Below are 27,477 nucleotides of genomic sequence, written 5' to 3'. Positions count from 1 at the left end.
AGCTGCCTTTTGAGATATCATCGCCAAGCCTGGCACAAGGGTTCCTGTGGTGGGGGGCAGTTTTTGTTGACATTTGGATGCCAGGCACCATTTTGATTCAAGATGCTGAACCAAAATGTGACTTTGATTTGAATTCATCTAATTTTTGGTATGACAGGCCCAAACTCATACAATTATACAATCACAATATTGTTTGGTTTCTAAAAAAATCCTGGGCAGTTTGGGGCACTTCCTGCTAGTAGTCACAAAAAACTTTATTTATTTATTTATTTAATCTGTATACCGCCCTTCATCCAAAGATCACAGGGAGGTACACAACATAATACTACTAATACAAAGGCTCATTCTCATGATGCCACTCTTTGGACCTCTCGTGGAGGAGGCAGAAAAGGAGAGCAGATGTTGATTACAGGGTCTGGGATGGTTCATTTGGGGAGAGGGGGGTCCTAGAGGTATTGCAGTTCTGAACCATGTAAAACTTTATAGGTCAAAACCAGCACTTTGAATTGGGTCTGGAAACTAATTGGCAGCCAGTGCAGTCAGGCCAGGATTGGTGTTATATGCTCAAGCTGCCTTGCCCCAGTAAGCATCCTGGCCACTGAATTCTGCACCAGCTGAAGTTTCCCAAACATCTTCAGATTCATTCCATTGTATAACATGCTGCAGTAATCTAACCTAGAGGTTACCAGAGCATAGACAACAGAAGTTAGGCTATAGGGCCACAGATGGGCCACCAGGCGAAGTTGATGAAACACCACCGTTGATGAAACACACACCACTGAAGCCACCTGAGTCTCAAATGACAGCAAAGGATCTAGAAGTACCCCAAAACTGCATACCCACTCCTTCAGAATGAGTGTAACCCCATCAAGAGCAGGCAACTTCCCATCCATCCAGTCTAGGGAACTGCCCACTAACAGTGCCTCCATCTTATCTGTATTGAACTTCAGTTTGTTGGCTCTCATTCAGTCCATTATCAAGGCAAGACAATGGTCCAGGACGTCCATGCCACACTAAAGAAGTAGAGCTGTGTGTCATCAGCATATTATTGAAAATGCTGGATAACTTCACTCAGCAGTTTCATGTAGTTGTTAAACAGCATAGGGAGTAAAATGGAACCCTGAAGAAGCCCACATAAGGCTTCAAAGGGCTGAAGAACACTATAGAAGTGTATCTTGTTTAGTGCCTATATATCTTGGCAGAATGAGGAATGGCAGAATATCCAAAATATTTTGGCAGAATGAGGAGTGTAGTTTCATAACTGCAAAAGTTTTACCTGGCAGGTCATGTAGGCAGGGGTGGAGGAAGGGGGGTGCGGTGGGTGTGGACCGCCCCAGGTGTCACCACTGATGGGGGGTGACAAAATGCCGGGCGGCACTCACCACGGGGCCTGAGGCAGTGGCTTGTGCGCATGCAGGCTCTGTGTTGCCCAAACAGTCCGCCTGCTGCCTCCCCTCCAGCTGTAGGGCGGCTGAGTGGGAGGAGGCAGGCAGACTCCGGAGGCCCCATAGTGCACCCCACCCCTATGGGTGGCTCACCCCCCCCGGGTGGCACCCGAGTGGCTTCCTCCGCCACTGCATGTAGGAAATTACCTTTTCTGCTATACTATTAGTCTTAAGGCAGAGTGCAAAGAAGTTTTATCTTAACAGAATTCAGCCAAAAAAGCAAGTCAAACTCTGAAGACCCTCAGCATGAAAACTTTGCTGTTGGATTAAACTCCTGACTCACTCTTTCATAAGAAAAAAACTAACATTTGAGTCACAACATAAAACAGTGACGACCAATGCAAAGAAACCACACAGAATGCCCGATCCTATGGATTAACATAAGAAAAATAGTTTGTACTGATGTAACCATGTTAAGTAAGGAAAGGTCATAAAGCTCTGCTGTTTTGTCATTTTAAAACCAAGGCAAACCACTTACGGCCTTTCTAGTTTATAGCACAATGATTCTTCATTTTGTGTGCCAGACCTAAATGCCTTCTCTTAAGGAAATACTTCTAAAGATATCACATTTTCAAAAGGTAGCACATTTCCCCCAGCAATTCATTGTTGTGAAACTGCTATTCTTTTACCAGCCTTAAGGCCAATCTGATTTGGCAAAGGTGTATAAAATGTACTTTCGCCTAGCACCTACTGAATAGTCTCCATATAACATCATTGATTTCAAGGGACAAGTCCCAACCCACCTATCGCTGTTCATGCCACGTTGTGACCCAAGTACTAATGCTCCATTTTTCAAAGAGGGAATTTGCACAGGAGCCAAAACAGATTAATCTGAAGGCCCAGTTTCAAGCCTGCAGTCTTCAGAGTTTGTCTTGATAATTTAGCTGGCCTTTCTACTGAAGGAAAGCTGACAATGGACTTTTTTAGATGTTGCCTTGAGACTAGTCAGCTACAACTCCCATACAAATCTGCTCTTTGCGGGCTACACACTGAATTTCTTGTGATCAGAGCCAACCATTTTTCAAAAAAGGAGAACTAGTTTTAGTAGTCCCTTGTACCACCCAACAAAGCCACCCATCTTGCAGTAGCACTCTCTCCAAACCCACATCATTACATGAAGACTTACTGCCTTTGCACTGGAACTTGCAGAACTATCCTGCGAACACTGCAATGTGGTGGGTGCATGCTTTGAAATGAAAACCTGGAGAACCTCTCAGTATATAAAATGCACAACCCCCAGACATGCTTTGAATGAGGACTCCTAGCTGTGCCTGCCCTCATCAGAGGAATTTACGCTGGCACAGTTGTGCCAGGAAGGGTGAGGAAGAGTTTTGACACAGTGGCCCCAATGGTTGCTTGTGTACAAGCACTGGTACTAGGAAATTGTAAATCATTTTAACCAGTCATAATATTGCATATTAGCAAGGTTATAAGCCATCCTGGGACCTTATGGTGAAGGGTGGGTAAGAAATCTAATAAATAATCCTAATAGGAAAGAATATGTCTCTATGAGGAACTACTACCTGATTCTATGAATTATTGTTACTGCAGCAGCTCATAGGATCAGGTTCTTAAGAGTAGGTAAGAAGGTATAGGTAAATATAGAAGCATGTCTACATGTTGTAGGCTGCAACCAAAACTGCTCAAGTTTAGATTTTATTTATTTTTGCACATAAATCTGTAGCAAGTGACATATGCAACCACATTCACAGCTTCTACTTTCTTATGCAGATGTACATTCATATAGTGATTTCTTTCCAAGGAGCTTCTGCGGATTATTTCTAGACAGATGCAAACCACCATGCTTACTTACCTCCTGCCCTTGCCAGCTTCTCATTAAAAACCTCATCGTGGCACATTTATTTATTTAATAAAACGTATACACCGCTTGATTGTAGAAAACCCCCAAAACCCTCCTCAAAGCGGTTTACAAAAAGATAAAATAATAAAACCAAGAAAAATTCAAAACCATATGTTAAAACGTAAGCGGAACAGGCATTATGTGGCACATGCAGTAGTGCCAATTTATGCCAATACAATTCTAGGCTATTAAATAAATTGTTCTTCCCCTTGAAAAATGCTTGGCTATACCATTGCCTGAGCTCTCTCCTTGATTAACAGAGGCTAAGTAATTTTCTTCTGGTGTAAAGGTTTCCTAGAACAGCAAGAACCTTCAACAGATTCCCTGCCATTCCCCACTGTTGCTGTTCGTCTTCTGAAGTTTACCTACAAACCAGAGGCAGACTTTTGGCTTTAGAATTTCAGCAGCGCCCTGTGGGATGCCAAATTCAGACACACACACCCCGCCTCTTGCCTTCCGTTGTTTATCATTATTGCAGTGCCCCCTGTGGCGCCCTCTCGGCTTGGCGCCCAGTACAAGTGAACCAGTCGCACTGTCCTAAGTCCGCCTCTGTACTAACCCCACCTCCTGTCACATCTTTGCAGCTGCACACATGGTTGGATCTACATCAGAGGTAGATCACACACCCTTTGGGATGTGTTTATGGACAGGGAACACATCATGGCACCAAGCCTGTCTTTCCTTTGCTTGCAAAACTGCACCAAGTCAAGTCTTTTTCCTTTCTCCAATTCTACTTCACCAGGATGCTTTATCAGTAGTCTGCATAGGCATATTATTTCTCTTGTTCATTCTTATATTGTTTCAAAACTTAATTCCATTCTGGTTTTCCAGGGTCAGATTTGTTTTCCTTACAAGAATATCCTCTCCCTGTAATTTTTTTATCATGTCATTTTATTTATGTCAGTCTTTAAGTCAATCACAGGCTCCTCCATGTCACACCACATCACTGCAACTTCTAAGCATTTGGCCAGAGTGTTTATGTTTACATCTAGCTTTTCATTTATTAGGATAAATTCTCCGTCCCGCTTTCTCACCTTTACTTGACACTGATTTTCTACTCTGTTCAGTTCACACTGAGCATGGAGGGAATTAAGTACTCGTGGAGCCAAGTGTTATCTGTCACAGACTGATTGACAGAAAGCACGCTGCCTGCAAGCACCGAGACGCCACAATTTGCAGAGCAAAGTGAGACCTCTGCAGTTGTTGTGCCCTCCTTGATTGGATAGACATTTACAGTGTGACTGCTGATCATGGTTAGCCCAGAGACTCCCCCCATCCACTTCATTTCCTCTTTTCAGCTGCCAGACCAGCAAGACAAAACTGGTGCCCAAAAAAATCTGAAAACACAAAAAGCACATCTCTACTAAAATGAGTATGGGACGTGTGTTATCTACTCCTTACTTCTTTCCACCTGATTAACCTTCCTGCTGTTTCTCAAGCACCAGTTTGGTATAGTGACTGGAGTGTTTGACTAGGACTAGGTAGACAGGTTCAAATTCCCACCTATCTATGCCTAACCTACCTTACAGGATTATTGCGATGATAAAATCAGGAAGGGAAGAACCAGTAGGTTGCCATGAGCCACTTGCCGGAAAGGCAAGACATAAATGCAATAATGTGTTCTTCATCCGAAGATTTTTTTCTTAATAACATTACACCTGCAATGTGTTATGCATTTTATGGACTAAATCTTATAGAGGGATCCAGATTCAGACTGTCAAATAACAGATAGGACTGGGGTGGGGTGCAGGGCACTATCAATATATTATTGTTAGATGTTAGGAGACTATCACTTCAGCAGACCTGATGCTTCCTGGCTGCTATCTGCTCTGATCCTTAAAGGCACTCTCATCACTAGTTCCGTACTATTCTGTTTGTGAACATTGATTCATTGTTCTAGAACTGGACAGTGTTAAGCAGGCTGATTAGCATACATGAAGTGCTAATTGTGAACACTACTATCTATCTCTGTGAAGCTATAAAGCAGGGCCTATACTGCATAGACCTCTTAGGAATTGTGGTGTATAACAATCTGCTAAAAGGCAGACAATAGAGGCACAGACTTTAGTTTATTGGTGAATTTATGGGAAGTTTTAGTTTACATAGCTCAGTAGCTCACAATTACTGCACTTAGAAAGACTTGATTTTTTTCTTTTCTTTTTGCAAGGTCTCATGGGAAAGATATTTTGCATACAGAGACAGTGTTGCCTGATAAACTGCACGTACAGTATATCTATCCGAGGCAAACCAGAGCAATTTGTCCTGATGCTCACAATAGTTCATTTATAGCAATGCTTCAGTCTTGGCCCATAACCACACAGGCTTTCCCTCCCTCTGACAGTGCAACAGGGCTTTTCTACCTTCCACAAGACAGTGAAACTGTCCTTCTTATCTCATGTTTTCAATGAGACTTGCTGCTTGCAGTTGGAGGGACCACAGCTGCTTGAAACATGCTGATAGAGCTATTTCACAGTTGTATTCCAGCAATGCATCAAACTGACTTTATCACCCAGCAGAGTACTCTGGGGTAAGAGCATCATCTGCGTGAACTCAATTGGATGGTAAGTTGATTTTGAGTTAAAGATATATTGAAAATAGGATTTTTGAAGTAATCCAAAACCAACAGTAACATAATACCAAGAGCTGTTTTTAACCTCTAAAGGCCTGAATGACGTATACATTCCTTTCCAAAGGCAGGAGAGGCTAACAAGATGCCCTCCAGGGCTACAGCTCTGTTCATCCCTGATTCTTGTGAGCCACCCTGAGATCTTTGGATGAAGGGTGGGAGATACCTCAGTTGCTTAGAGCATGGCACTGATAATGCCAAGGTTGCAGGTTCAATCCCTGTATGGGACAGCTGTATATTGCTGCATTGCAGGGGGTTGGACTAGATCAGTGTTTCTCAACCTTGGGTCCCCAGATGTTGTTGGACTACAACTCCCATCATCCCTGAGCTCTGGCCTTGCTAGCTAGGGATGATGGGAGTTGTAGTTCAACAACATCCAGGGACCCAAGGTTGAGAAAGGCTGGACTAGATGATCCTCAAGGTCCCTTCCAACTCAACAATTTTCACCGAGATCTTCAAAAAAGCCCTTCTCCAAGTCCCCTCCTGGTACGTAAAGGCATGCACTTTTATTTCCTCCCCTCAGTAATAGCACTTGTTTAAGCAGATAGTAGTACTAGACTGGGTCTATTCCCATCTTCCAACAAAGTGAATGACTACCTAGTACATATAATGTTCAGTCAAAGTACATTCTTCTCTTTTATCTCCTTCCAACAGAAATAAAGGCCAAAATCCAAAGGGAAATACACAGAGGGCTGAGCTGATCAGAAACAAAAACACAGAAACACCACCACCTCCAAAATTCAGAGGTCCTACATGCACATCCCACCACCAGTAGCTATCAGCTGCCAGTGCTGACATAGGGTTGCCATATTTTGAACAGTGAATGTGCATCCGGATAGAAAAGTTTAGTATTGCAAAAGCTCTACCATTTACAGTGTTCAGGGTATGTTCATGGCTGCACTACTGAGAGGAGGAAATTGACAAACTAGCATGAATACAATATGTTTAGGCACACACATGGGAACTCTTCAACAACCATCTCTTGGGCATTTCTCTGCAGTCACACTCACTCATAGCTCTCAAAAAGTCAGCTGTAATTTCCCAAAACTTTCATTGGCTGTTTAACCCAGAGGAGCTGATGCCACAATACACCAGTTGGCTTCTAAGCCTTTCTTCTCTTTCGGAAATATGTCTGTGCTTTATTGGCATAACTGGACAGATAACCATAAAGATCACACTCATCTACATTTCTGTAATGTTGATACAGCTAGATGAAAATTTATGTTCAGTGTATGGCATGTGTCTAATCAAGTATACATAAGCACCCAAAAGCACCTATTCCCAATATCCTCTTTGGAGACCCTGCTCAAGGTACCTCCACTGAATAAACTGAGGTAGGCAGCCACCCGCAAAAGGCCCCTTTCAAAAGTCGCACCCTGGTTATGGAATAGCCTTCCTAGGGACTTTCTTGTGTCATCTTTGTGAAGACATTTGTGGTCTGTTCTTAATTTGGAGCATGTGATGAATTCTGCTTTGTTCTATTTACATACTGTAGCACATCCGTTCTCTTTTAATGTCTTGATGTTTTACTTGTATTTAAACTGTTTTCATTTGTAATCTGTTAGCAGCCCACAGAACTCTGTGTTATGAGGCAGAATACACATGAAACAAACATACCAGATACTTATTCCTATTTACATCTTGCTAGAATGGAATGCATATACTTAGATAGAGCATATTATTATATTTAAAGAAACATGACTTTATCTAGCATGCATATAATGTTTACATATGCATAAAGGTAAAGGTACCCCTGACCATTAGGTCCAGTCGTGGCCGACTCTGGGTTGCGGCGCTCATCTCGCTTTATTGGCCGAGGGAGCTGGTGTACAGCTTCCGGGTCATGTGGCCAGCATGACTAAGCCGCTTCTGGCGAACCAGAGCAGTGCACGGAAACGCCGTTTACCTTCCCACCGGAGTGGTACCTATTTATCTACTTGCACTTTGACGTGCTTTCGAACTGCTAAGTTGGCAGGAGCAGGGACTGAGCAACAGGAGCTCACCCCATCGCAGGGATTTGAACCGGTGACCTTCTGATCGCGCAGGGATTTGAACCGGTGACCTTCTGATCAGCAAGTCCTAGGCTCTGTGGTTTAACCCATAGCGCCACCCGTGTCCCTTACATACACATACTAGTGAGTAAATCTGTATGTTCTGCACATAGAATATAAACCTTTTCCTTTTTAGTCCTTCTATCCTGTTTGTAAAAGGTAAAAGATGTAAACATAGGATAAATGTTAACATCCTGTGATATCTGCAACTTTCCATTTAACAAAGCTACCAAAATAAACCTGTAAGTCTGTTATTAAATATCAACACTGAGGGAGAACATTCTGAACTCAAGCTGGCTTTGAATGTGTCATGAAATCTAATTAACACATTAACTGCACAATCCTAAGTAAAATGCATTGAGTTTGGTGGAAGAATGTATAGGATTGAGGCCTAAAGTCCACTGAACTCAGTGGCATTTACTTCTGAACGAATCTGCAAAAAATCTGGCTGCATGTCTAGGATGTTTTTAAAGATAGCTTTTCTCTCTACATGGCAGAGACTTTAATTGGGGTATCCATAAAATTTTATTAAAATTCTGCCAAATAACATCTGACCTGTGCCATAATCACAGTTTATTAAATTGATAAGCAATTAAGATTTGTATCCCATCCCAAATTTCCTTGTTGTAATTAACCCCCCCCCCATTCTAGGTTCATTGTTTTCCAATGTGCAATTTAAAAACTATTTCCATTTTTTGACATTTTGTCAAGTTTCTAAACATATATATGGCAATGTCCAATATTACATATTAAGGAAAGTCACCCCACTGAATAAGATACCCGCCTTATTGTTACAGCTTCTCTACTTCAGCACCTGGAGCTCAGTCCATAGCCATTCTTCTGAAGATAGGGTTTTTGACCATAGTGAATCTTGAGGAAATCTAACCACAGTATTTCCAAACTAGTTTGGTTATTTTGGCATCTCCACCTAAGGGGTAATACTAATTTTGATAGCCTAGTAGTCCAGACTGTCTGTAATTCTCTGCATATTATATATTGTCTTCTGTTTTCTGATGGAGATGGGTGATCTGTACATCCAACTAAAATGTCACCATTTGATAGAGGAAGTATCATTTTTCGCCTGCAGGGACAACATTAATTTTGCTCCACAAAGATGGATGACATTAATCTTCCATGTTTCCTCCTTCCATTTTACCTCAGAAATCTTCTGATATGCTGAGTTAACTATAACTATTCAGAGTGGGGATTGATCCCCTCTTCATGTGATAAAAAGCTATGTACAGTGGTACCTCGGGTTACATACGCTTCAGGTTACATACGCTTCAGGTTACAGACTCCGCTAACCCAGAAATAGTGCTTCAGGTTAAGAACTTTGCTTCAGGATGAGAACAAAAATTGTGCTCCGGCGGCGCGGCAGCAGCAGGAGGCCCCATTAGCTAAAGTGGTGCTTCAGGTTAATAACAGTTTCAGGTTAAGAACGGACCTCTGGAAAGAATTAAGTACTTTACCCGAGGTATCACTGTATTAGAAGACTTACAGCTAGGCCCAAAGGTGGGAGGCTGTATAAGGTAGCCTAGATTGTCAATAAAAAGAGTAAGGCTGCAATCCTAACACCACTCTTCTGGAAATAAGCACCACTGAATTCAACAGAACTTACTTTTGAGTAGATATGGTTGGGATTGTGCTGTGAGAGATAGTAAAACATGGGTTGAGGCATATATTTCCCTGGCATCTACCCATAGCAGAACTCATCAAGTATTTGAACCTACAACCGTGGAGCAGAACAACTAAGAACATGCAGTCATTCAGTGAAGAGGAAAAATCTCTCTGTTTCATAAATTGACCCAACATACCTGACTCCCCCTTTAAGAACAAAAGAGGAGTCTTGCAGGATCAGACCAAAGGCACATCTAGTTCATCATCCTGTTCTCACAGTGTTCAACCAGATGCCAATGTGAAGCCAACAAGCAGTCCCAGGGAGGTTTCACCAGCTGTCCTGATCACCAGCCTTTTTAATTCTCAATGAACTTCCCTACACATCACTCCCTTTAACTCTGCCCACCATTCTTTCTCCTGTTATAAGGAGCTTCTCTTTTGTTTGCAAAAATCTATGAATGTTTATTTGCTTGTGCCCCAGCTGGCACAAGCAATGGTCAGAAGTGATAGCAGCTGTAGTTTAACAATATTTTAAGGGTTGGCCGTGCTGGATGTAAATCAAGGATGAAGAGAAAGAAAGCTCTACATAAAGGAAACCACAGCTCTCTGTTTTTTGCCCATTTTACAAAATCTTTCCCAAGTAGATTGCAAGTCACCAAGGGGGAAAATGTACATAATAATGTTTATAATAACGAATCCAACCAAAAATTATGAAGTAAAATATATTATATGTTAAAACAAAATTAAAATGCATAGAAATGCTGTGATGAAAACAATGGTCACTTGGGGAAGAAATTATTACTCTGCATGTTTGTACAAGTCACAATAAAAATAGAATTTGATGAAAGAATGTTAGTCTAAGTGTAACTGATGTGCTAGCATGTTCGCTTTGCTATACTTTTGCATTCAAATTAGAATATCACTGTGTATATACATTTTTCAATGTTCAGATTTCTGAGGCAAGTTATTGTTATAAGAACCTCTTTAAACAGAGTGCTTGGGTTAGGGCTGGTTATATTTTATTTGAATTTTGAATCCACTGCCAGTTGTTAAGCAGTGATTTTTCATCTTCTGCACTTTGCCCTAACTCTGAACAAGGCTGAAATAGATGTAGACTTGGAGCTTTTCTGGATTTCCACAGCCCATACTACCATACTGACCTCTCGTAAATCCCAGTGAGACGACATAAGCTTTTTCTGCCCAGCAGCACTTCAGAGACATTAAGTGTAAAAGAGAAGGTAAGTAATTCACCATACCTTCCCATTTCTATAATGGGGGAAGACGTCTTGATACATTTACAGTGCTCCTCTGGGAATATTCCATCAGTTATACCTAACTCTAATGGACAATAATTGATTTGAACTTTCTACTTAGCACGAAGCTGTAAACAACTTCAATCCAGGCTGCAGCAGCAAACCAGTCGTTTGTAAATTTGAAAGACATCTGAGAAACATGTCCAGCATGTCATGAAGTGGCCTTGGTTTTTATAAACTTAACATATAGTGAACTTATGTTATATGATGACTACCGCAAGTGTAGAGGATTGTGAACCACATATTTCAGCACCGTTGAGGTCTACTGTGTCAATGTGCTTGCATGAATGACAGAAGCAGCTATGGATTGTACATCTCTCGAGTTAGGTGTGACCCACACCATCCTCTTAAGTATTAGACAAGTGCTAAAGCAAGCACTTCTGTGGCATACTGCAAGAATTAGGATTTATGTTGCCATACTTTACTGTTTGCCTTCTTTGTCCTAACCCATGGGTAGGCAAACTAAGGCCCGGATCTGGCCCAATCGCCTTCTAAATCCAGCCCGCGGACAGTCCAGGAATCAGTGTGTTTTTACATGAGCAGAATGTGTCCTTTTATTTAAAATGCATCTCTGGGTTATTTGTGGGGCCTGCCTGGTGTTTTTACATGAGTAGAATGTGTCCTTTATTTAAAATGCATCTCTGGGTTATTTGTGGGGCATAGGAATTTGTTCTTTTTTTCTTCCAAAATATAGTCCAGCCCCCCACAAGGTCTGAGGGAAAGTGGACTGGCCCCTTGCTGAAAATATTTGCTGACCCCTGTCCTAACCCAATGTAGACCAATCATCCTTTTGTAGGATAGGTATGTATGGTGGTTCTCTCCTATTGCTTGTAACTATGAACTCATGAGAGCTCGGCTGATATCTTCTCGAAAACTGCTTTACGTACACTATTTGTGTTCCACTACTACCAGCCATCATTATAAAGGACTGCTAGCGTAGATCCAGCACTATATCACCCTAGATCTTCACCAAGAGTGGGATATAAATTCAGTAATATCTTAATAAATGGTTTTGGCCTCATCGATGTTCATTCTCATGAACAATCCCTGGACGGACCAACACGGATGCAGACAAAAGCCCCGTTAAATTGTGTTAGATAAAAAATGGTGCTAATTGGTCTCTCAGCTAGAATGTGAAGAAATGGAAAATGATGCTGAAGGTGTTGTGACCAATAGCTGTCCAGAAACTTTATAGTGGATCCTGAATGAAAACAAGCTTCCCTCCACATCCACCCCCACACCCACAAGTATGTAGCATCATTGAGTCCAGAAAAATCAATATGCCTGCCACAATAGCAATAGTGATGTGTGGATCTCATGTCCCCCCCAACCCCAGTCTGACTCATTTGTCATCAGTGTTTAATGAGCTCATTCCCCAGGTGACTGCAAAAACCCTGATTTCTTTATTGGCGTCTTCTCCTAGTTCATAGCCTTCTAGTGTGTGTTTGTGCCAACAGTGTCTGCCACATATGCATTATCATACAGCTTCTGAGGATTTCGAGTATGGTTGCTGCAGCACATACGTTAAAACTAAAAGTACAGTGCATCTCGGTGATGCTTTTGAATCATGCTAGACTTCACAATTGGTTTATTTATTTACATAATTTATATTGTACATCTTCAACATACATTTAGTGAAATGGATGGGGGGGGGACAGACTGAGCTTGTATCTTGACAAGATGAAGGCACTGTGGGTGAGTAGTTCCTGTGCTGGGAAATTAGTCAGCTGCCTACCCTCAATGGGGTTGCACTCGCCCTGAAGAAACAGGTTCACAATTTTGAGGGGCTTCTGGATTCAGCTCTCTCATTGGAGGATCAGGTTGCCTAAGTGGCTACAAAAACCTTGCCACACCGGGAAAACCTTGCTGAACTAGTTCATGTTTTAGTTATACTTCAAGACTGGATTACTAACCAATGTGCTTACCTCGTATTTGATCCAGAAGCTGCAATTGGTGCAAAATGCTGCAGCACAATTGCTGACAGGTATGAGAACTTGTCAGCATATAAAACCTCTGCTCAGAGATCTGCACTGGCTGCTAATGTGCTACTGGGCCAGGTTCAAGGTTCAAGTTACTATCAGTATATAAAGCCCTTAATGACTTGGGATCAGTTTACCTATTAGATCGCCTTAAACAATTCTGTGTTATTGTAATATCTTATTGTGAATCTTCCTGAGTTATATTTGTATGAACGATGCCACACATATACCTTATATAATTATAATAATATATTAAATGAATAGTTTCTAGCTCACAAGCCTCAGGAAATAGTCCAAAGGTACCTAAAGTAATTCCATCTCTGAAACTGAGCAGATTTGTGCTTAGCCGGTACACGGATGGGAAGGTGTCTTGAAAAACCCATCTACACTGCTGTGAGGATGTTGGAGGAAACATGGGATATGAATGTAGAAAAGGTCAAAACCAGCTATACTTCCTGTCCTTGTTTGCCAAAACTTGGACTAAGTACCCTAACTGCAGATTAACATGTAGTTGTATGTTGATTTTTGATTTTCTAGGTACATAAATTTCCCATACAACAAAACTGGGACTGTTTTTCTTGTTTTTCTTTTCCTTGTTCAGTTAGTAGATGTGTTAGCTTTTGTCACCTCCTACTGATTAAACTTTACAACTGTATGCTATAGCACAGTATCGAGAGCACAGTCTTAAAAATGGAAGGAAGAATGGAGTAAATTATTTATTTTACATGGTTTGTCATTACCAATTTAGACTGTTGGACACTATCGTTCTCTCCCCCCCCCCCCAATATATATATATGTATGAAAGGCATTCTTTAAAACAATACTTAATTCGGTATCTTTCAATAGGCAATCTGAAAAGGGGAGTAGATATTCATGAAGAAAAGCAGGTGCTGCAACAAAGCAAAACAGTCCTTCAGCTGAACACTTCACACCACAGCTCATCTCAGAGAGAAATTACAGTGGGGGCTTGAAATTGTAATGTAAGTACTCACAGAAAGGGGTGTGTGTGTTGCATATTCAAAAACAAATGACCAAAATAATTCATTGTTAATACAATTACACCAGTGATGTATTTGGCAACATCTTGCAAACAGAGAGGCGAAACCTGGCCTGGGACCTGTCTGCCTTTAGGGCCATTTCTTTCCATACCATTGTGCCACCCTCTTAAATCTGGTGGAGAGGTTCTTCTTTGCCTGCCAGCTGTGGATGAAGCAAGACTATTAGAGACACATTAGAGAGCCTTCTCTATGGCCCTAAATTGTGGAATTCTCTTCCAACAGGAGGTGCCATTACCTCCCTCTCTACAGGTCTTCTGCAATTTTGTTTAGACAGGCTTTTCATCTGCTTGCTTAGAAACCTGGGAAATCACAGAAATACAGATAACGACTGATTTACACGCGTTCAATTGATCCATGACCATGCATGCAAACATCATGGCTCCCTGGAAGTGACCTGGGAGGCGGGCTTATGCAAGCTCCGCTGTTGTGTGAGATGTCCTGGGTGCAACCCCTGCACAAATCGGGGGTTGCCTATATATGAAATAGGTTGTTCAAATGTTTGGTTCTAACATACTAAAAAAATAGTAGCAGGAAAAATCTCACCATAGTGATGACATGACAAAAATAGCCTTGTACATAAAAACAAAGGTCTACATCCAGACTTCGTTATGCCTAGAGTCGACCTACTGAAATCGATGTGACTTGTTAATCATGCCTAACTCAGCTCTAAGCACGACTAAGTATCCAACGCAAAACCTACGCAGTAAATCAACAATACATTCAATAAGGGCACAATTAAACGAAAACTGACCCATTCAGTCAGTATACTTCTAGCTGTATGATTAGATTTGAACCAGTATGGTCTTTAATTTCATCTGGATAAATAATTGTACTAGCAACATACTGAAGATACAAATATCATTTGCTTTAATGGTCACAAATGCATGCTATGCTATCAAAGTATAACTGCACCTGGAACCTGCTTTAAATGCTATTGTGTTTTCTTACCTAGAAAACAAAGCAACTCATGCAATCTTAAAGTATATGGCATAGAATGATAGGGGATTTATTAGTTGGAATCAAAGCATCTGAGAACATCCTTGGATCCATGGGGAGGCCTCACAGGTCTGTCAGTACTAGTCAGTGAGTCCAATCCAATGGATGATGCAATTTTCACAATACAGTGGGTACTTCGGGTTACAGATGCTTCAGGTTACAGACTCTGCTAACCCAGAAATAGTACCTTGGGTTAAGAACTTTGCTTCAGGGTGAGAACAGAAATTGTGTGGTGGCAGGGCGGATCAGTGGGAGGCCCCATTAGCTAAAGTGGTACCTCAGTTTAAGAACAATTTCAGGTTAAGAAGGGACCTCCAGAATGAATTAAGCTCTTAACCCGAGGTACCACTGTATAATTAGAATTCAGTGTACCATTGACCTGATGCTTGATCTTTCTGGTCACGCTGGACCAATGTGATAGAGAACAATGTTGCAGAACACTTTTAATACTGGTATGAAAATCAGTAATGTTTGGCTGGCTTATATAATAATAATAATAATAATAATAATAATAATAATAATAATATATTTATTTATACCCTGCCCATCTGGCTGAGTTTCCCCAGCCACTCTGGGTGGCTCCCAATTGAGTGTTAAAAACAATACAGCATTAAATATTAAAACCTAAGTAAACCTAAATAAACTAAACCTAAATAAACAAGACTGTTTTTTCCCCATTTAATTAATTACTCTACCTCAAAAGTAAGATTAAAATATACTGATGTGATTGTGTATGCTGCTTTGGGCATGTTTAGTAGAAAAGCAGCAGATAAACACACACACACTATCCCTACAAGAATAAGTGCTGTACAATAATTTAGGCACAAGGTTTCTACAACACTTATGGCAGGGAAAATCTATTTAATGCAGAGGAAGCACTTGTTTACTCAGAAGTAACTCCCATGTTATTTAGTGAAGCTTACTCCTTCATAATTGTGCACACAATTACAGATTTGGTACATATGCAGTTTTGTCCCCTGTAACATGGGGGATGACTAATAGCGCTCCTCTAGATCATCTGAGTTATCAGGCTTGGGTAGAAGAACTCAGGCAGTCCTTAAGGTATCCCAAACACTAATGACTGCTCCCAGTGGATTCGTATAGATCTTTAATAGCATTAGAGAGAGAAAAGTGCCCTGTGGAACACCATAACGCAGGTCCCATGGAGTCAAGGAGCAATTCCCCAGTGCTACTCTCAGTACACAGCTATGCTGGTAGGAGCAGAACCACTGCAATACAGTCCCTCCTATATCCACCCCACACAGGCATCTAGAAGGATGCCATGGTCAGTGGTTCAGTCCTGAAACCTGATGAAGGTGTCTGGTATTGCTGCTAAGGGTGCACCATGGTTATTTCTTCCCTCGGTGCTCCATTTGCCTCTGCTCACTCCTGTGTATACTGTCGACAGAAACTGCAAGGCATTCCCATATGGTGGGGTTAATGTTACCAGCCTTCATGTCACATTTGCAGATATCTTTGTAATGCAGAGTTGGTCTGCCAATGAGCTGTTTGTGGATTGCCAAAGACAGTGACAGCAAAACATACCACTGGTCAAGAATATAAATAAACCCTGATTGAAATAGAATAATGAAAAAGTGCAGCCTGGTGAAAAATTGAAATACAAGTTTGTCCAAGTGTTTAGCAATTGTAAAGGTCTATTTTAAACAGGTGAATATTATGCTATTTTTTTTATTAGAGGCATCCCTATATAAGCTAATTACATTTCTTTTTTAAAAAAAAACACACCCTACTGTTTCCGAAAGATGGGAACTTGTGCCATGTGATTATAAGTTAAATGGAATCATTGTTATTTTCTTTCGGACATTACATTTTTATTTTAAATGAGAAGTTATAGCTCTAAGTTTCAACTAAAATGCCCCCTGCATGTATGTGTGTGTGTTAATCTGGCAGAATCAGCAGAAACTACACACTTCTGGGATAAGCAAATGGACACAGTTTTCTATTAACTGTTTTGAACACCATGTGTTGAAAGAAAACAACAGAACGGAAATTGCTCATCCAAAATGCTAACTTGTGGCATGGCACAGCCAAAAAAGCAGGTGTGTGGCATGCAGTTTACTTTACTAACATGCCTACCACATGTCACTCAATTCTGTTACCCCATTTACTTTATTTGGGAACTTGTTCATATATTGGCAATAGAATATGGCTCAGTGGAGGATCTATAAAAAGGGTCATGACCTATTATGTGAGTACACAATTTGAGAAAACAGTGACGAGAATAATAACATCATATCACAGAATAATCCTTTGGATTATCTCTTGTGACCCTTGCTTCTGGCACAAATCATAAATGTGCTTCAGATCATGTTATTCCCATTAGTATAATATTCTTCACAAAATCTGGATGGACAACACAATCTTGCTAATTCACACTACTGACTGAGAGTCTGATTTGTAACAATTCACTAAATTTTTGCAAATTAGTAAGCGAATAGACCCAACAAAAGAAAAACAAATGAGGAATGTTTCTTTGTTAAACATACTTTATTGATTTACAATGGGACCTGTTTATATCTGATTTGTGAAATTTTAGGAAATAGGAGATCTTGGAGAGGACACAAAAAGGGAGACTGAAAAAGTTGTTGTGAGGCTAAAGCACCCCTCTCAGCTGGAGGAAGAGTGGGATGCAAATGTAACAAACAATCCCTATACGCATGCCTACAATATTGCACCAGTGTTGCAAACTCCTGCTTATTTATAAACCAAAAACCAAAAAGATATAATGCCGTCAAATGAAATGATATATGCAACATAATTTCAGGTTAGGTTCCCTGTCTTCCCCATATGAAAACAGCACTCCAAGAATATAAAGGTGTAAAATATCCTGTGACCAGACTGCTACTGTTTCATTTATTTTCCACTCACTTGATGCTCTGGCAGCTTCCTCTTTCCTTCTCCAGGATGGAATTTATTATCGTAGCCCTGAGCTATGACTTCATTCATAACGCTTGTTGCAACTGCACCCGCATTTCTCTTTGCTGGCTGGTGTGTGAGTTTGTGTGTGTGAGCGAGGCGGGAGATCTGAATGTGTATCTCTGGATACTGAAGATTTATATTGACAGAATAACAGAATATGGAAGAAGTCTGGAGAATCACTTTTAAAATATTTGCTACTGTTCCTCTAGACTAGTAGTTTAAATATTACAAGTGAACACTCTAAATATTTCCATCTGACACAGCAAAGAAAGCAAGCAACCATCACCCCCCAGCCCAAAATTAGAGGGAATACGGGGGAAGTCAGGTACCTCATTAGAACATCCTGGGTACTAATTTGCTGACTCTCCAGACTAACAGAGGGGCACCCACACATTACAGTGGTACTTTGGGTTACATACGCTTCAGGTTACATACGCTTCAGGTTACAGACTCCGCTAACCCAGAAATAATACCTCGGGTTAAGAACTTTGCTTCAGGATGAGAACAGAAATCGTGCTCCCGCGGCACAGCGGCAGCGGGAGGCCCCATTAGCTAAAGTGATGTTTCAGGTTAAGAACAGTTTCAGGTTAAGTACGGACCTCTGGAACGAATTAAGTACTTAACCCGAGGTACCACTGTATTTGCATGTGCGGGTTTACATGTTTCCTTCTGTTTCATGAGAATCTTTCCCACGATCTAGATTTGGGTTGTTAGTGGACATATGGTTGTTGTGGGGATTAAATGAGGAGGAGGAGAAAGAACCAAGTACATCACATTCACCTCCTTGGATAAAAAAGTGGGCAAAGAAGAAGAAGAAGAGGAAGAAGAAGAAGGAGGAGGAGGAGGAGGAGGAGGAGGAGGAGGAGGAGGAGGAGAAAGGCTAGAACATGCTAAAGCAGAGCTTTCCAAACTTTCCAAACATTAGTGTGTCGGCTGCAGTGTGTCACAAGATATGTGTCCATATCTCTTGCAAGGGGTCAGTTTAACATCTGGTTTGCTAGTAAAACTGAATTACTGTCCTGCAAAATAATGGATGACTAAAAAGTGTGTCACCAACATGAAAAGTTTTGAAAGCTCTATTCTAAAGGTTTATGTCACGTTTTTGCAGGGAATGAACATACTGAAAGGGGTCAGAAACCCAAGTCAGGACCTCATCAATTGCTGAGAAATGCAGTGTTTCCCACACTACCTCAGCAGTCCAACAATATAGAGTATGCACACGCCAGAAGGCTACGGTGCACAGGAGAAGTGCCTAGGGCAGAGGGATGGCCCTTTAAGAAGTTCTACTTCTCCAGGGGGGCAGAGCATGAGAAGGGTAGACTGGAGCCAGAGGCTCTAAAAGCTTCAGTTCACTTCCAATCCTTGTTACTAATTATGAGCTATCCTGTGCAGTAGCAACTGACCTGCCTTGCTCTGTGGTCTTCTCCATCGATGCAGGAGAAGCACAACACAGATTTAGAATTGGACTGGCAATTATGAGCTTTCTTGGAAAGAAAAACCAATCTGTTTTCCAACAGCTTTCTTCCAGTTTATAATGTTGGTACATGTATGCTGATATTGCGTGTTCATTATTGCATGGCTCCCTTTGAACAGTAGTTCCATTTCAAGCACCCTTCCTCACCCCACAAGGCCAGCCACAGTAAAAAAAGAAAAGGGGGGGGGAGGAGTTCCCCAGCACTACTAAAACAAACACCAAGAAACAAGAAATATTTTTTGATCTGGATATGGAACCACCACTACACAATTTTTTTATTTTTTTTTTGCAATATACTAATCAAGAGAATTCACACAAATAGAGAGGATAACTACACTGAACAAAAGGCTGCTTGATCTGGTAGTCTAGTCATATAGTTTACAGAAATCTATCAGATATTCAGCAGAGTGAAGAGTTAACAGAAAGCAGTCTTTGGATGTGCCTACAAAGCAGCTAGTTTTGTCTGCATGGTCTAATGAATGCTGGCCACCTATGTGAAGCGTCTTTTTAAACATTTTGTATTGCAGAAGAAATTCTGAGGGCAATGACACTCAATACAGGTGAACAATATGAGTAGGGTAAATTAATACAGTCGTACCATGGAAGTCAGCTTAGTTACCGAACGTTTTGGCTCCCAAACCTGGAGGTGAATGTTCCGGTTTGCAAACTATTTTTGGAAGCCAAACATACGACAGGGCTTCTGCGGCTTCCGATTGGCTGAGGAACTTCCTGCAGCCAGTCAGAAGCCATGCTTTAGTTTCTGAACATTTTGGAAGTCAAATGGACTTCCGGAATGGATTCCGTTTCACTTCCAAGGTACAACTGTATAATGAACCATGTAGTTGTGAATTTTGACAGAAAATAACATCCTATGCACTGTTTCTACACTCTGCAAGTAAGAAAACACAACTTCAGGTAGGTAGGAGGTAGAGACTCATTGAACACAGCCCAGCCTACATTCTTATCCACAGACTCCATTTTCATCTACAGGCACAGCTTTGCTGCCCTTTCCAAATTACCATCGTCTAACATATCCATATTTCTCTCTGAAAATAAATCCAATCCTTTTCAGTACCAGGAACCAGAAGAACTTATAGGAGTTCTTGCCTGCCATGTGTAAGAGACCGGAATAAACCAGTTTCTTAGGTGACCACAGATTTAATTTACAAATTTTAAATCTTGCAAATAAAACAATTTTTGAGGCGTAAAACAGTTGCTGACAGTTCTTTATAAAGATAGACAGAAATCAAGAATGACATTGAAGTGACTGCTGGTTAGAACCAAAATGTTCTACAACAACTTTCCCTACTCTGTCACATTCTGAGAGAGGCTATCAATAAACTTTGCAAAGAGAGGATTGCAGCTCTGTCTTTGTGTATTTAAGATGCTGTCAAAACCTTGACTGCTTGACATCCTATCAGGTACTACAGCTGTTGCACAGCTACAGTACTGTGTCTCTGAATAACCCAAGGTAGAAGCAAGAATGGGTTTAATGTAAATGGGAGCTCCCAAAATTGTGCCATGGCAACAGCTTTGCTTTTCAGGTTATGCAAAACAAATACCCCAAATGAAAACTGGGTGCAATTCTCAATGTACAGTGATGTAGATCAGAAACAATCCACAGACTGTGCTGGAGATGTGATTGGGGAAAAGCAAAAAAGGATTAACTCCAAACACACTTGGTTTAGTTTGGATTTTAATTGGCAGCTTTAATTCATTGCATTACATTAGTGAAATGTAAAATTCTATGTAACCTCCTGCTGACCGATTCCTGGTTTTAAATGTATTGGAATCCTGCAGTTGCCTGTACCTATTCTAGGTCAAGGGGAGTTTGTCTCTAAATACAACAGCTTTAGCATAGTGGTATTTGATTAACCCTTGCAGGACTGGTATTCCTTCAAGAGCTCCAAGTCTGTGCAGATAGAAGATCAAACCTGAGCAGACTAATGGGGCAAAGGCTGGGCATGAAAGGGGTCAAGTACTTTGAGCAGGTAAGTCAGAAGCACACTGCCAAAGCTAGCTGACAAAATAAATCCAAAGATAAGCAAAGAGTTCAAATCTAAAGCGGCAGTCGAAGGCCAGCAGAGAAAGGGTGAGAAATGTAGAGCTAACATAGCTGTTGATCAGCCTGGTAGCAGTATCTCTCTGTTTCCTTATATAAGGAAATACAGCCAGTTGTGGTAGGGTGCAGCTGGTTTGACTGCCTTGATGGTTCCTAGGACAGTACAATAGAACTAGTCTAGAATCATGGCAGGTGGAAAGGTGGTTTTCTCAGCAGAGTAGAACATCTTAACCTCACAAGACAAACTGCATACCTCATCTGTGAGACAAGCAAAGCACTAGGGCAACAATCACATTGTATGAGCAACAGATGAAATAGGTTCCACATGGTCCCAGGATATGTGAATTATTTTGTTCATTATGTTTAGTTTATTATAGATTGCCATAAACCACTCATTTACCAAAAACATGCAGAGGGCTCCCACTTTGAGAAAAAAAGAAAGAAAGAAAGAAAGAAAGAAAGAAAGAAAGAAAGAAAGAAAATGCATGATCCCTGTCTTGGTACTTAGGATAAACCAGAGATCATGTTTTGCTACAGAAAAAAACACAATGTGAATTCAATGTTTGTTTTTGACTTCCTATAGTACTTTGTCTGGAGCAAAACAAAATACAACCCCCAGTTCACATATATCACTAACCCATGGGATCATGATTTGTTGCTTCTACTTGTGACAGAGGAGAAACGGAGCATGAGTGGTCTCTGCATTTACCGTAAAGTTAAGCCATTAGCTACGGTCTACTGTGGTGTTCAAGTGCAGGTATTGTTGTAAACTGATTATTATTTGACTGCAGTCAAATATTCTACCAATGCCACTGATTGGATTAAAAAATTCTTTTAAATTTTTATTATGGTATAATTTGTTAAATCTAGCCCTGCAGCTATCAGGGAAGAACAAGTATTGTAATTAAATTTTTCCCACTGACTACTTACTGCAATTACAGGAACTGCAGGAGTGCATGCTGCCATTGGTGGTAAGGACTCTGCCTATTGGGTACTGAGTTGACTAGGATCACAGGTACCCAGGTTCAAATCCACAGTGAGCCATGAACCTCATTAGATGACACCAGACAGGTCACACATACTAACTAAGCCTAATCTATATCACAGGATTATTGTGAGGGTAGAATTTGGTGGGGGTGGGGGAGAGATATACTATGTACGTCTATCTCCCTGAGCTCCATGGAGGAAGGGTGGAACAAAAATATAATAAATAAGAAAATATTTTTTACTGAAGTATATGTCAGTTTCACAAGTTACATAATTAATTTTATGAAATCAGTATAAATATCAAGTCGGTTGATGATGATCTTCACTGGTCTCATAACATTAATGCTTTAAAATATTTAGCAAAATAAGCCCTTTCCTCGCTATAATATAAGCAGGCTCTAAAAACATTTTTATTTATGTCTGCTTTTAGTGAGGGTGTCTATTTTTATTAAGATGGCTGGCTGATAGAATTGGATTAGGAGAAGTGAAAAGTTTTACTGCTGCTATTATTACAGATGCATTGTTTTCTATTTTATAAGGTTTTAAGTCGTTTTTATATGGTGTAAGCCTCCTGTGGCCCTCCATATGTCACTGGACTTCCACTCACATCAACTCCATCCAGCATGGTCAACAGTCAAGGCTAATGTGGGCTGTAATCCAAGAACAATTTGAGGGCAACAGGTATCCTCTAATAGGTCGCAGCTTTTTTTGACTTGTTATATCCCAATCCTAACATAAATCCAGTGCCTTTCTATTTTGGGGGCTAGTAGGGAAGGCTATAGCTCAATGAGAGAGAACATGCTTTGCATGCAAAAGGTCCCAAGTTTACTCTCACACGTCTCCAAATAGGACTGGGAAACACTCCTGTCTGAAGCTCTGGGGAGTCAGGGTTGAAAATAAAAGACCTAGATGAATGAATGTTCTGACTTGGATGTACGGCAGTTCCCTATGTTCCTAGCAGTGAGACACCTGGACAAAGCATGGTCTGGGGAAGTTGGCTTAGTAAAAGCTGAAGTTTCATAACCCACCACCAGACCCCAAGAGTCCTCAATAGGCCAACAGAAGACTAGGAAACCGGGCTGAGTGCACCCTTCTCCATGGATAGTTTTATACCAAGCACAAAAAGCAGCATTTCCCATGTGTTCTGATTATGTCTTAGGTATAAGTTGACAAGCCACCTTTTAAATCCTTAGGAGTTCTTTCATATCATTTAAATTACCCCAAACATTAGTTCATTAAATTACACTGGTCAACAACAAATTTGTTGTCTGTGTTTTTTCAGCTGATTTAGGGCGAATCTGATGCGCTGAATCCAAAAATCACATTGGTTTTGCTCAATCAGGTCAGGTTTCTGAGCTATGGCCACATGTCGTTTTTTTACGTTTTTGTTCACATGTATGCTTGCGTGGAGCATTTTAAAAGAAGTTGGTGGGGGTAAAATGCCATGTCGAATAATTGTTTTGATTGGAAATGATTATTTTAATGGCAAGAAGTATTCAGGTCCGATAGTTCTGGGTGATTATGTCGAAAAGGGATCAGTTTGAAGTCATAAAACCTCGAAATCTTCCATAAATTGGTGCGGCAAAGCATAAAGTTGCTTACCATGCTTATTTTGGTATTAAACTTGGTGACCAGGATAAAGCTTGTGCGCCACACATGGTGTGCAAGGCATGCACCGAGGCTCTACGTGGGTGGACCAATGGCAAGAGGAGTCTTAACTTTGGAAATCCCATGGTTTGGAGGGAGCCGACAAACCATGTCACTGACTGCTACTTCTGCACTGTTGATGTGATTGGGATCAACAGAAAGAACCGGAGCAGCCTCAAGTATCCTGATCTTCAATCAGCACGTCGTCCTGTAGCTCATTGTGATGAAATTCCAGTGCCTATCTTCGGAGAACTTCCTGACATTAGTGACGAAGATGCCTCCAGTGTTGAAGGACATGAAGAAGAAGTGGTTCTTGAAGATGATGCTCCACATCCATTTTCCCAAAAGGAGTTGAATGAACTAGTTCGCGACCTCAGCTTGTCAAAGGACTCTGCCGAACTGTTGGCATCCAGCTTGAAGGAAAAAAACCTCCTCTCTGACAGTGCTCGCATCAGCTTCTTCCGCAACAGGCATCAAGAGTACCTCTGTTTTTTCTCGGAAGAGAAGGACTTGGTGTACTGTGCAGATATTGCGCAGCTTCTGCTCAAGCTTGGAGTGCCACAGCACGAACCCAAAGATTGGAGACTGTTCATTGACAGCAGCAAGCGATCACTGAAATGTGTTCTGCTACACAACGGCAACCAGTTTGCCTCTATACCCCTGGCTCACTCGAGTACACTGAAGGAGAACTATGAAGCGGTGAAGTATGTGCTGGAGAAAATTGGTTATGATCAGCATAAGTGGTTTATTTGTGTTGACCTGAAGATGGTGAACTTTTTGTTGGGACAACAGTCTGGCTTCACCAAGTACCCATGTTTTCTGTGCATGTGGGATAGTAGGGACCATGCTCAGCATTACATGAAGAAGGACTGGCCTGTGCGGGAGGAATTGGTGCCTTGCAAAAAAAGGAACGTCATCAACGACCCTCTGGTGGACAGAGACAGAATACTCTTCCCACCGCTGCACATCAAGCTCTGCTTAATCAAGCAGTTCACCAAGGCTCTGGACAAGGATGGTGACTGCTTCACTTACTTGTGCCAGGCTTTTCCAGGATTGACCATGGAGAAGTTGAAAGCTGGCATCTTTGACGGTCCTCAGATCCGCCAGCTCATCAGAGATCCAGAGTTTGGAAAGTCAATGAACGAAGTGGAACTGGAAGCGTGGAAGGCATTTGTTCTGGTAGTGAAGAACTTTCTTGGCAACAATAAGGCCAGAAACTACGCAGAACTTGTCAACAACTTGCTGACTGCTTTCAGAAACCTGGGCTGCAACATGAGCGTCAAGATGCACTACCTATTTTCACATATGGACCGGTTTCCTGAGAACCTGGGTTCAATGAGTGACGAGCAGGGGTAGAGATTCCATCAGGACATGAAAGAGATGGAGACCAGGTATCAGGGTCGCTGGGACGCAGTCATGATGGCTGACTACTGTTGGGACTCTGAAGAGAGACCTCCCTGCCGCTGAGCATTCCAGGAGTTCCAAGAAATGGAAGTTCAAGCCCTGAAGTTTGAAAAATGGTGAAGCAACATGCAATTTACGTGTACTTACCTTTATCAATGCCCACCATTCAGTTTACAGTAATCAATGTTTCTATCAGGTAATCAATATATATTGTTGGAAAAACATTTTTTTCTCTTAAAAACATATTTAGGATGATATGTGTTGACAAAAATCAGCTGATAATGCCACAAAAATGTAATCGATTTTGTCACAAGATCTGATTTTTTTCAAATCAACATCGCACAAAAACCTGACCTGATGGAGAGAAACGGATGCCATTTCCTGATTCAGCAGTGCAAAAATACCCTAAACCAGTTGTAGAAATCTAGACAACATTCAAAAAGTAAAAAATTGTTGCCCAGTGTTATTAGAGGTCACCTCCCCTTGTCTGTGTCAGAAATACCTAATATTTTGGGAATGTTGTTGTTGATGATGACGACGACAATGGCAACATTTCTATACCACCCTTCAGCTGAGGATCACAGGGCAGTTCAAAACAAAACAAAACAAAACAAAACAAAACAAAACAAAACAAAACAAAGGCATAGATTGTTTAATTAGCCAAAGGCCTAGGAGAAGAAGTTTTTGCCTGGTGCCTAAATATATGTAATGAAGCTGTGAAGTGAGCCTCCCTGGGGAGAGTGTTCCACAAGCAGGGAGCTACTGCAGAATAGACCTGTTCTCAAGTTGCTGTGCTCCAGACATCCCATGGAGGAGGCATATGAAGGAGTACCTCAGATGCTGATCACATGGTCCAGGTTAGTTCATATGGGGAGAGGCAGTCCTTGAGGTATTGTGGTCCTGAACCATTTAAGGCTTTACAGGTCAAAACCAGCACTTTGAATTGGGCCTGGAAACTAATTGGCAGCTGGTGCAATCAAGCCAGGATCAGTGTAATATGCTCAAACCACCTTGCCCTGGTGAGCAACTTGGCTACTGTACCAGCTGAAGTTTCCCTGTCTTCAGACGCAGCTCCATGTAGCGGTAATCTAACCTAGAGGTTACCAGAAGACAGACAACAGAAGTTAGGTAATCCCTGTCCAGGTAGGGGAGCAGGTGGGACACCAGCTGAAGCTGCTGGAAGGCACTCCACGCCACCAAGAGCACCTGAGCCTCAAGTGCCAAGCGGGCCAGGATCACCCCCTCACATAAAGAGGCATTACTCATGCCCTGGGCCCAGACAGTTGTCCCCTCCCTGCTAGTTTTTATCAGCCAAGAAGGGTAAGGGTTGAGAGAGAAAAGTGATCGCCCTGACCGATCGAAGCACCTTGTCCATGCCTTTGAGCCTTACTAACTGAAACTCATCCAACATTACAGGACTAGGCAGTGCTCTGGACACCTCTCAAGATTCATCTGCTGTAACAGTGAAGTCAAGGCCCTAGTAGATGCAAGCAATTTTATCCGCAAACTGCTTGGTAAACAAAAGTCTTTGCAAGCATGCTGTCAGTTCTCTCACCTCCTCCTTTGGGCCATACTGTAAAAAGCCTCGCACTACCTGGAAACGCTCTGCTGGATGGCACAATGAGGATGCAATGGAGGCAGGAAAGTATGCCTTTTTTGCTGCCTTCACTGCCAACTGGTCTGGTGTCATAATGCATTAAAAATATTATAATTAGCCAATGTAACTGAAGTGATTCCAGATATTTCATTATTCATCTGGAGCTTCTTTTTAGCCTGCCTATTCCGGAGTTCTGAGTAATTAAAAAACTGACAATGACATGCCTCTCCTACCCCAACTGCATCCCAATTCCACAGGAAGAGGAAGGAAAAATGTATGATCTCCATCTCCTCCTCTCCTTCATTTTTCAAAAATTAGGGAGAGAACCATTAAAATGAATTTTCCTGAAGATTCTAGTTCAGGAAACATGTTAAAGAAGTATATTCCCATATGTTTTCGCATAAGAACTACATATTTCTT

At 41.4% G+C, this 27,477-nt stretch overlaps 1 protein-coding gene and 1 long non-coding RNA gene across 20 annotated transcripts in view; one reads left to right on the top strand and one right to left on the bottom strand.

The window, feature by feature from the left end:
- LOC308476610 overlaps positions 1 to 21,779 on the top strand; it is a 144,510-nt gene extending 122,731 nt beyond the window's left edge. Inside the window, exons 4-5 of one of the 2 annotated variants that reach the window (XR_013985992.1) lie at positions 13,739 to 13,872; positions 21,245 to 21,779. This is a non-coding gene — a long non-coding RNA (uncharacterized lncRNA). Of the gene's footprint in view, positions 1 to 13,738; positions 14,508 to 21,244 lie in introns of those variants that run through there. The other variant, XR_013985993.1, reaches the window with a different exon arrangement.
- The window catches only part of ZBTB20 (zinc finger and BTB domain containing 20), a 622,933-nt gene that overhangs the window by 76,492 nt on the left and 518,964 nt on the right, over positions 1 to 27,477 (bottom strand). The window lies entirely within an intron of this gene.

Source organism: Podarcis pityusensis (genome assembly GCF_964106645.2).
Source record: "Podarcis pityusensis genome assembly, chromosome: 4".
Taxonomy (NCBI): Eukaryota; Metazoa; Chordata; class Lepidosauria; order Squamata; family Lacertidae; genus Podarcis; species Podarcis pityusensis.
This window is presented reverse-complemented; position numbering and strand designations above follow the sequence as displayed.